Source organism: Etheostoma cragini, chromosome 10 (genome assembly GCF_013103735.1).
Source record: "Etheostoma cragini isolate CJK2018 chromosome 10, CSU_Ecrag_1.0, whole genome shotgun sequence".
Classification (NCBI taxonomy): Eukaryota; Metazoa; Chordata; class Actinopteri; order Perciformes; family Percidae; genus Etheostoma; species Etheostoma cragini.
Genome location: NC_048416.1, coordinates 17321416 through 17333532, shown reverse-complemented (window position 1 = coordinate 17333532; position 12117 = coordinate 17321416).

Here is a 12117-nt window from a genome sequence, read left to right as displayed (position 1 = left end):
ATGATTCCTGGCTGCAACATGCAAATGAAAAACACTGCTGTGGGTTTAATGTTAATTAATACAGTGCAAATATTCATTTAGGGAGGCGGCTGCATGGCAAAAGAGGGACCTGGCTTACTTGAAATGCAAGTAGCTCTATGTTTTGCTCTGAGCATTGTTGTGGAAATACACATGCATACATGCGGAACAACACGCACAACAACACCAATCTCGCAAAAATGCCTCAGAAAATCAACCAGCAAAGAAAAAGAGAATGAGATTCTAAAAAGAGGAGAAATAACAACTGAAGAGACTAAAAAGTGGAGGGGGTCGGGTCCTTTAAATAACCACTCCATATATAAATAATAGAAACCTCTCTCACAGTCATTACATAAGGCATTTGTGTGAAAATTGTGTGTTGCTTTACCCATGAAGGAAGTGCAAATGGAAAAAGGCAAAGGTGCCACAGGCGTGGGCTCAATGTTGGCTCCATCATCCATAAAAGCACATAAGTAGATACCTAAAGGGCTGGATTAAGAGCCCCACTGTGAGAAGAGCACCATGGGAGATGTAAAACAGCTTGTTAATATAACTTCAATCTCTGGGAGTCAATCATTGGATATTTGGGAGAGAGAACACTAATAGTACATTAACTCAAGCTGCTTAAATCAGACATAGTCATTAATTAAAGGCAAACAAAACTAAACCAACAAATCAGATGCAAGATTTTAATTTCCTATCAAATTAGTTGCCAGGTCTTTTTACACATTGATGTAGTGATGTAAAATATTCACTAATATTTTCTAGGGGTGACCCCGAATAGTGAAATATTCAATGCTTGAATCAAAGGGGCCTGATTTAACTGCCAATTCCATAGTCAAATCTTCGCAACGGTGATGGTGAACAAGGATCATGCCATTTTGGCTACATGGGGGTGCTCAATGTCTGATTTAACATACTGTATGTCTACATGTTTTCTCTCAATTAGATAATATACAGCCTATTTTGATATACATATCAATATATAATGCTGTAAATGAAAAATTTTAAAACAAAGAAACTTTTGAATAAATCTTTTTAAAGTATGTTAATAAATCCAACCCTTCCGTGCCAGATTTAAGTTTCACCTTCCATGATTTGTGACAAATGAAGGAGCATTTTGACTGTAGTAATTTAAATCTTAAAGTATGCTTGTTATCATTCATAATAGTAGTGGAAAAACATCATGCCCACAGCATGATCCATCCGCCCCAGTGATCTCCAAATCCCACACAATAGACCAGCAAGCCGTGGCGTCTATATATGCTTTCTTTTTTTCTAATTACGAGAGTCGAAAAATCAGGGGATCAAAGTCAGTTGTATTCATTTTCTGGAGAAAATGTCCGGACTAAAATTCAAGCCAATCCATTTAGTAGTTGTAGAGACATTTCAGTCTGGACCAAAGTGGTTGAAGTACCGGCGATGTCGTCCCTTGAGTCACGCTGCCATGGTGACTTAAAATGAAAATAAATAACTATTTTGAAGAAAGGTGACTTTTTATAAGGATATGGACACATATTCTCAGTGCCATTTTATATACTGTATGTGTTAGCACAATGAAATTAAGTTTCATTTAAGATGTACGATCTAAAACTAATAATGTAAATCAACTTGAATTGACTGTCAGGGGATTAGTGGCACATTTGACTTTTCTTTATTCAATTCTCTTTTTGAGGGAGTGTTTCAAATCAGCAGCTACTGCCACGGATTTGTTTTATGAGATTTCACACCATATATAGCAGTGTGTACAACTAACAGGCAAGCACCTACACGAAGGTGTTACATAAACTCAACAACAGTATTTATGTATTTTGTATCAGTTATGAATATTGGCTCCTTTTAATTTATTGCCTGTGATGATGAAAAGGTGTTGGAGTTGACAGGGTGTTGGTGTGTGAGTGGTGGAGACCAGAAGGGGGGGGGGGGTTTGAGTGTGAGTAAGTAACCCTCACTCCTTTTCATTTCAACCCTGACAAATTTGCCTTTTCTTTCAAGTTCTCTCCTCAGCAGACTCTTGTTTGGCCGCATCACACTCCCTGAGAGACATTGTCTGATTGCCTGTCTACTGTGGATGCTCCCCCCCCACACACACACCTCACACACACTTGCCTCTCCGGCCTGTCTGCAGCAGTGCTCTATTGAGATGCTTTTCCTCTGAAGGAGGCCCGTGTGGCTGCTGGTTCTAACCCTGAAATAGAATAATTGAAAACAAAATATCAGCCGAACATTGCTGTCATTTACAATAGCCCCACAGCTTGGCAGGACCTTGTTTTACAGTTTGCTACAACCAATCGATACATGGCTTTCATCGTCTCTGTTGCTGCCATGGTTGTACTGGAAACACATTTCGCACTCTTGCACTTTGCTTCTCCCTCTTGATCTCTCTTTCCTCCCCTCTCTCTGTAACCACATGTTTCATTTTCTGTCTTTTTTTTGTTCTCATTTTCTCTCTTTCCCACACTGTCTCAGGGGGCAGGCTTATTAAATAAACTGATTTTCTTTTTGCTGTTGTTGGATTATATGAAAGTTATGGAGGAATCAGCCTCATGACACTCAATCAATCAATGTTCTCTACAATCCTAGTTATCTCTCCCAGAAGTTGCCTTTTCCTTTGCACAACCCACTTAGAAAATTGTTTATTACAGAGCCTAATAATTGAATGCTGCCAGGCAGCATGGCCACGCCTGAGGATGAAGACAGTTATCCGATGTACAAAAGGCATTTTTCGACTCGTACCAATAACAAAGGTCAAATCCTAATACGTTAGTTTCAGAAATACAGTCGCGCTAACACGCACACAAACTCACAGCAGATGTACAATGATTATAGTATTTGTACAATAATGTTGCGTGCTGTACGATGCACAATCAATAATGCTAAAAGTGTCACGATGTACAATCATTTTGTGACGGTTACAATTAGTAGTTGTGTTTTAGCCTGTGCTGTCTTATTTTAGTGTATTTCCCGACATAATCAGGGGAGCAAATTATGGATCCTATAGATCTGTGTTCACGCATCTTTTCACGCAACCTCTTTTCACGCAACCTCTTTTCAGTAAATCGTGCTTTGTGTGAGCTGTGATGTTGTTCTGTCTCTGATGAGCTCAACATTTATTTGAAGATAGTAAGCCCAGTTATTTCTTCAATTAGCTTGCCTTTACATGGCATTCACAGACCATTCCCTACTCAGACACTCCATACTCGCGTGCAGGCGAGGCCGGGCCGGCTTTTGAAACAAAGAAAAGAGTAGCTTAGATTACAACACACACAGAGAGAGTGTGACTCCATTCTCTGCTCATGACGACATTACTCCACTACATCTTTAGCAAATACTTGTTTACTGCTATATTATTTTTATTTTAGATTATCATTATTTTAGATCAGAGAACTGCTTTCCCTATTGAGCAAGGAAAAGTTTGGCGCAGAGCACATTCTTATCATTGCTGGATTATATGCACTCTACTTTATCTTTATTAAAAAAAATAGATGTCCTATACCACTCGGGCCTTGTGTTTCATTACAGGTGCAGCAGCTAGGACTCACCACTGCATTCTGTATTGAAACTGTACAATGGTCCACCGTCTCCCTCACAAGGACATCCCAGTTATTGATTTTCACTGCTAAAGCAGTAGTAATTAAAGTACCCCTCTACATTTCAAATTTGTTTTCTAACCATAATAGTGTTTACAGTACAAGTTTGTCAAAAAAAAAATTACTTTTAACTATTCCATCATCAAGAACAGAACTTGGTAAAACAGTTTTCTGATTATGTGCACCAAATGTCTGGAATAAACTCCAAAACACCTTAAATCTAGAATCTCTTCCACCTTTCAATACTTAAAAACCTTTTAAAGTCAACTCTAACTGAACAGTGTAATTGATTTTAACCAGGTGCACCTTAAATTGTATGTCTGTATCAGCTTAAGTTAAGTGTACTGTCTTGTTTGTGTTCTAGTATGTATAGAGATTTAAGGTGTAGTATGTAACCTTAGTCCTGTCTTTTACTGTATTTTGAAACCTTTTGCCGCCAGTCTTGACGAGGACTTCCTGGGAGAAGAGGGAACTCACCTTCACTGTTCTTGGTTTAAAAAATAAAATAAACAAGTGAATTATTTGTTCTCATGGTTATGGTCGTTTTTCTCAAAACACAACAATTGTAAGCCTCTGGCATGTAGGTTAACATTTCATACTGGCAACACTGGCACGCATGGAACAGAACAGACGTGTGGGGCAGCAGCGACAGTGGTAGCTGTCACCCAGCATTTTAAATAAATGGGTGGCTCCTGCCCTGTCCAACGAGCCTGCTAATTGTATTTTCTCTTACTCGGTGGCGTTTGTCAGGCTCTATCAGTCTTCTGTGGCATGTATAAAATGACAGTCCACCTAGTTGACATTGCGAATGGTAGTAAGGTCAGGGCCCTGCTCTCCTTGGGGCAAAGAGGTTTGGTTAAACATTTTGCTTTGCCTCATTAATTCTCAAAGAAAAGAGGAAGACAAGACTTAGCCTTCGCCCTCCATTATTTTTGGCTTAGTGCCATACCCTTTGCATTATGTGAGGACAGACAAGACGTCTGTTTCAGTTTCTCTGTGATTCAGCCCATGGGTATATACAGACAGTATTAGATGGAGAAAAACGATGTGATTGTTCCAACCTAAGTGTTTTCATTAACCCTTTGAGCAATGTACATTTTTTTTACCTCCTTGTTGAACAATAGATTGCAAACATTTCCATCGTTATGCTACGCAAGTTGTTTCCTTCTTTGGCTGATTATTGAGTAGAATATTTTTTGTGACATTTGGGACTGAATGTCTTCAGTTTTCCGAGGCTGGTGTAACCTTTTCTGTGTCAGTTCTTTAAGTGACAATTTTTATCAATAGATAACTTTTTTGGACAGTGAACAAAGGGAAACAAGTCTTTGGACGTGGATCATTTTCTTTTGTTGGCAAGTTCACAAATGATATGTATAATGGCCCAGCAAATCACCAGGCCACACTCTAACTTCTTGTTCCCAAATGTCAATGTAACACTGTGTGAATATAAACGCTTAACATTTAGTGGCAAATAATGGAATGTGGACGAGGCATTTGTAGTGCTGACATTTTAGATCAGAGCTCATATGTGTTCTGGGAAGGCTGTAAAACAGCTAATGTGTTGGAGGGTCTCGGCAGCTTAGACATCTGCTAAATTGGAGAGAAAAGCAGAGAGGGGAGTGAGGGAGTTGGAAATCAGCAGAACAAAAGTAGAGGAAGGAGGAGGACGACTGAGAGGGAGAAGAACATAGAAGAAGAGATGAGTGTTTCTTTTTTGTATCCACAGCTAAGAGATCCACAAAAAAGAAAATTACACAGGAAGAGAAATTGCCATTGTCGCAGGCAGTGACAGTGGTAAATGGCTCGTCATTTTGCAGTAATTTACAAATCGCGGAGTGGAAACAAAGTTAGATTAAGTGGGTCCGTTGAAATGGACCTGCTACACATCACTATTAATTATGTGGCTATCAAGGATAAAGATAATTTATTCTAATGGCAGAGAGTGAAATCATGTCTTAGGTGACTGCTTTGGGGTTTTAGGGGAGGTCATTTGTCATGTGCACATGCACCTTTACACTAAACAATAGGGAAACATGGACATTCAATCAAAGGCCACTAATGTCTACATTATTGTTCAGGCAATAAATAGCTGAACCTGACTTATGGGAAATAATAGGCTCAACCGATGTCACAATGTCACTGCTGACATTAATGAGGGCGGAATTGTTTGCCGTGCTCCGAATGGCCAGATAAATGTTGTACACAAAACAAAGCTTGAACTGAGCATGAAAATTAATGTTGTTCCTAATGTTCAGTGACATCATATAACTCACACTCCAGGGTTCATTTCACAATTACAGGAAGGACAAACAAAAAATACTGAAATAACATAATCAACATGCTGTTAACGAACACTATGAATGCACCCACACATTTTCATTTTACTTACATTCTTTAGTCTCAAATAATGTAAGCTGAAAGGTGTTTACTGAACAACGTTCATCACGCTTGCCCGCTTCTCCGGCGAGCAGTCATGAGGTCAAAACTATGTCACAGCACACAATGATCTTATTTACAGTGTAACATCCCAAGTGCAAATACTGTACCTGGAAAGCTGCGGAGATAGACAGGTGTTAAACGTTTTATTTATCTTATCATACTTATGGTCGAGGAAACACAGTTTTGTCACAATATTTTTGAATCCCTTTCAGAATTTAGTACAATGGATGTCTCTTTTCCTAAAGATCCAGCTGTAATAATATCATGAACACAAACCTTTTTTTTAGATTATTATTTGGGTATTTGTGCTTTTATTTAATAGTGATAGTGCACATGACATGCAGCAAACAAAAACAGCAGAACCAGGAACTTCCTGCTTAGGGTACTTTCTCCCATTTGTTATGCGCCTAACCACTCGGCCGTTGGGTCGCCTCATCCGTCTCTCTTACTTACAGAGCCCATTTAAACCAACTCAGGCTGAACAAAGTTATATTATGTCATAAAAACAAAGGAAGACAATAAAACTATAGACACATTGAGCATCATACAAACAACATACTTACAAATGTCTCTTAAATTAAATCACACGCCAAAGAATAAAAACATGTTTTAAGACCAGACTTAAAGATCTCTGCAGCAGAGAAGGACCTAAAACTAATGAAAAGTTTGTTCCAGATTCTCGGGGCCACAACGGAGAAGGCACGATCACCTTTTGTTTTCATCCGAGACTGTGGAAAAGGAAATGATCATTCAATCTTGGGTTTCTGGAGTAGTGATGTTGGGTAAGGAGATCAACAATATCAGTCACATTACCTTAAAATCGAGTCCATTTTTGACCGGTAACCAGTCAAGAGGAGCCAACATCGGGGAGACACGATCCCTTCTTCTGGTACTAGTCAACAATCTAGCAGCTGCATTCTGGACAAGCTGCAGGCGTGATAAAGATTATTGGCAAATCACAGAATACAAGGAATTGCATTAGTCAATACGGGACGAAATAAGAGCATGAATGATAGTTTCCCAGTCCTTTAGACAGAGGAAGGATGTTAGTTAAGCAATAGTCCTGAGATGAACAAAGCTACATTTGAACATGTACATTTGTTTGTCAAATGTTAATGGTGTGTCAAAGATGAAACCTAGGTTTCTGGCAAAAGGACGCACACTTGAGGCTAAACTCCCCAAATGTTTTGAAAATTTGTCAACTGAATTTGGGGGCTCTTGGTAGTTGGTGTCTGACGGTGCCAGTTGGGGGTGTAAAGAAAAGTGGCAATATCAGTCATAATAAAAGATAATGGAACAGAGACTACAAATAGTAGTTGTAGTAGTAGTTCATGGCATAGCAGGGCACTGCAGGGCGTTACAGGCGACTGCAGGACGTAGCAGGATGTAACAGGGCATAGCATGATGTGTAGCAGGACCACGGCGACATTTGCAACCATGATTTTGGTGCCATGCTAATCCAAGGAAACATGCTGGACGAAAAAGAACACAAGGACTCCGGGGAATAACTACCCAGAGCTAGGTTAGTAACAAGCCTTTCTGGGACGTGGATGGCACACAAATGGAAAAAGAGAGGAGCTTCCTAACTATAGGCTTTATCAAATAGGAGAGTTTTAAGTTTACTCTTAAATGTGGTGATGGTTTCTGCCTCCTAAATCCAGACTGGGAGCTGGTTCCACAGGAGATGAGCCTGATGGCTGAATGCTCTGGCTCCCAATACTTGTAGAGACTCTAGGAGCTACAAGTTAATCTGCATTCTGGGAGCATGGTGCTATAGTGGGACAACAAGGTACTTGGAGCTCTTTAATATATGGTGGTGCTTGACCATTTAGAGCTTTGTCAGTTATGGTTGTGAAGAATGGAGCTCAATGGGAGCATGTACAACGAGAATAAAATTGTCCCTAAATCAAACCTTGAGGTACACCGCATGTAATGGCTGCTGAAGAGGAGGAGATATTTCCAATTTGAACAGAAAAGGTTCTATTTTTTAGATAAGAACTGAACCACTGTAATGCAACAGCCTGGATCCCTACCCTATGAAGGCAATCCAACAAGAATGCAGGATCGACAGTGTCAAATTTCCTCCGTCACCAAACAGCAACAAATCATTTAGCACTTTAAGAAGTGCTGTTTCTGTGCTATGGTGTACTTTGAAACCAGACTGAAAATTGTCCAAGACATTATTTTCACTTACAAATGAAAAGCTGAGCAAGAACAACCTTATGCAAAATATTTGACATGAAGATAATTTTGAAATAGGCCTAAAGCTGTTACAATCAGTAGGGCCAAGGTTGGGTTTTTTAATTAGAGGCTGAACCAGAGCATGTTTAAAGCTAGATGGGAATGTGGCATTCATAAGAGAGCTATTTATTACAGGCAAGAGGCTGGGACCAATTGTATAAAATATCTCTTTCAAAAGACGATTGGGGACAATATCTGAAGATGAATAGGTAGGTTTCATGTGTGATACAATATCGATGCTGACAGGGCCAAAGGTATAAAACAATTCAGGGAAATAGGGCATAGGACTAATTTAGAAGGGTCATGATCAGTAGGTGAAACTACAAGATCGAATAGTGCCAACCTTGTTGATATATAAGCTCAAAAATTGTTCTGTGATTTCAAACTTAACAACAGGGAGTTCAATAGCATTATTTAGTGCGGTATTTATTGCATTCAACAACATTTTAGGGTCATGTGCAATTTAAGCTATAATATCAGAAACACAATTTGCTTTAGATGCTTTGAAAAGGTGTTTGCAGGATACCTGGTGAGCTCTCAGTGTCTTATAGTACACTTGTAGTTTCTTTTTCCTGTCTGCTTTTCTACACTTTTGTCTATGGGCACGAGTCTCACATTTAAGCCAAGGTTGGGCTTTGACTTTGGGTGGCTTCAGTTTAAAAACTATATACAACAATATCAAGAACATCCAACAGTGGTATTAAATCTGAGTAACTAGCTCACATTGTCAGAAAGAGAGGCGGAGGTTATATCTGTAAGGCTAACAAAAGGACAAGCTATGAAAGCACCAGAAAATTGCCTAGCAGTGGACGGGTTCAGTGCTTGGATGTGGCGATCTGGCAGCAAGGTTTAGGTAACGGATTTCAAGGTGACATTTTTTTTTTTTAACACAGGTTTAAGGTCACACTAGAAACATCCAGCACAACACTTAAAAGAGGAAAACATGATGATAAAACAAGACCCAATGTATGACCACATTTGTGTGTGGGACCAGTTAAAGACTGAGTGAGATTGAATAAGCTCACAAGTTGTAGAAACTGGCTGAAGGCTAAAGGCTTTGATGGACAACAGACATGGATGTTAAAATCACCAAGGATTAAAATCTTATCTGAGTCAGGCACAGAACAGAAACTCAAAAAATTCACTGTTAGCCCTTGTGTCAGGGTGGGAGAACAGGCTTGGACCCAAATGCAGAGAGTAGGCGAAGTATGTTGAGCTTGATAGGCAAAACTTACAAAAAAACAATCTGGGCAGGAAACAAAATCACCAGGAACGTAAATAATTGTCCAAATCCAAAGACCAGAAAGCACAGAACATAGAGGTGGGTGGGAGGAGCCGTCGGCCTTCGTTCGGGCCGATTTAACATGTTGAATCGGAGGGCGGGCAGTTGGACTCAATGACCAATTTGATTTGTGGAGTGCTAACCCAGAAATGACGAGCGGGATGAGCGGGACGAACGCCTCTCAGATTCTGACAAAAATCTTTTAAACTAACTTTGTCAATCTGAAATGAAGACAGAATCAGCTACTGCATGGCCTATTTCTCACTTAAAATGCTTTCAGAAACACGTTTTGGCAAACTAATATTTGCAATATATGAAACCAGATTCCGAACAAGCCACCGTAACGGTCTGGCTTTGAAATTCCGGAGAAGCCCGACCCATGTGAAGCATTCATCCAATCAGATGCAGTTTTTTCATTTTTTGGGCGTCAATACAGATTAGCGCCGCCTGCTGTTAGGACGACATCGGCGTCGCTTTGGTGTGTTCCGAGGCACTTGACCAACTCGGGGAGGCCTTCAGTCCGACTGCCTTTTCTGCAGAACGCCGGCTGTCGGGTGGTGTGTCAGAGCCTTAAGGCTGAAGAGTCAGCTAAAACGTCCCACTCCGCAACCTACAGACGGAAGTGGACCAGATTTAAAAACACACTTTCCAGTGCTCCTCAACGCATTAAAAAGTAGGTTAAAATCCTGTTTTGTAACTCCGCAATGGACCAAAATAAGTTTGATGAAGGTCGGGAGTGAGGGCATCAGGTCCACACGTTTAATCACAATGTCTGCAACCCTGGCTCCGGGAAAGCAGTGTGTGACTGCATTAAAAAAAAGTGTGCCCCGTGTGATGGAGTCAGTCAGTATGGGGGAGAAAACATTCAGTGCCCGACTCAGGGGAACATGGATGAGAAGAAAGAGAGGGAGATTGCCTACTCAGTGGGGATGATTGAGCTGAGGCATAAGATAGACTCATTTTTCGGCCCAGGCAGCGGAGTCCTCCACAGCGCCTGATACTTTTTATCTTCTTACTTTGCTACATTTCAAGTCCTATTCATTACATATTAAAACAAAAGTCACATAAAAAGGTCAAGATAAACCGTATGAGAATGGAACAACAGAAAAGAGATAAATCAGCAGCAGCATCAGCAGAGAAGGAGAGGCTGCTGGTGTGTCTGCTGCTGTCAGGGTGCAGAGCTAAAGAATTGGCGTGTCAATTTTTCTCCTACTTTTTTTTGTGTGCGACTGTGCTGTGGTTGGCTAGTCCTCGTTAGGACGGGACTTGCCACCGTAACAACCAATCACGGTCGAGGTAACGAGTACTAGCCAATCACATCACAGTAGGGCGAGGCCTGCGATGACGGCCGCGAAAGCGTACTTACCTTCACGAGCCAAAGTTTAAGGGTGGTAAGAGCCCTTCGGAGCTTTGTGGACAACAGAACAATGACAACATGATGAATAATTATGGTTATGGTTAACATTATCGTACCTTGGCGTAGGTAATTTTACCCGGACAGCACGCTAAAAGACTCAAATCAAACACACTCCGATGGAATGCGACCAACAGGTGCAGGCTGTTTGGCTAACATGCTAAAATGCGCATATGGACCCTCCGGCGCTGATTTCTACGTTCATTGATGAACTTTTACCATCAGTGGGTAGGCCTCTGATGTGACCTATGGATGTGACTCCAGAGCCACATTCAGCTCGACATTTTAAGAAAAAAAGCAGCGCAGTGGAACAGAAAAGCTGAGTGGATAGCTTAACTATATTAGCTAACCTAGCTCTTTGAGAATCAACAAGCAGAGCAGTTGAACCTGGAGCAGATTAAGGAGGACCTCGCGGTGCACAACCCTCGCAAAAAGCCGTCCAGACATGTGAGTACAATAACACACCATTGTGATGGTTGTTCAGAAACTGCGCTGTTCTCTTTTTGCTGTAGCTAATACATGGTTGTGGCTGCAGCCGCTGAGTTTATATTGTTTATAACGTAATGTCCCCGTTTCCTTTGGTGATGTTTTATTCCTGTAGATTAGCTAATAGGCTAATTGGGGAGTCAGCGAGAAACTGTAAAAGTCAAGAGTTAATTTTATCAATTTATCCAACAATAATCCAACGATATTATGCTTTCAATTGGGGGCCAGGGGGTGATATGCTGTATAGACAAAATAAAAGAATCTGCGACAGCTAGCTCTCACAAACCGTGCTCATCCTTTTCCGCGGATTGTGTCTCGTGTGCCATTGGCGGTAATGCAACGAAAAGATTTCCCCTCCGTAGGCCGTCATTGTAAAAGAGACGCCTGTAAAACGGTTGCCAGGTCAATTCAAACGGCATACTGTTTCAGGACTTCCTATTCTGATTTTTGTTTTAATCCGCTGGATATTTGTAAAGCGTGCCTCTATCCGAGAAAAGGGATTAAAAAACCTGTGACGTCATCACAATGTAAATTCTCTGGGCAGGGCCAGCAGGACAAATTAGTGTTCAGCGGGTCACGTGCATAGACCTAGTAAATAAGTGGACCAACAGATCCCGATCTCCAACTGAGCTTGACGACGTAGTTGT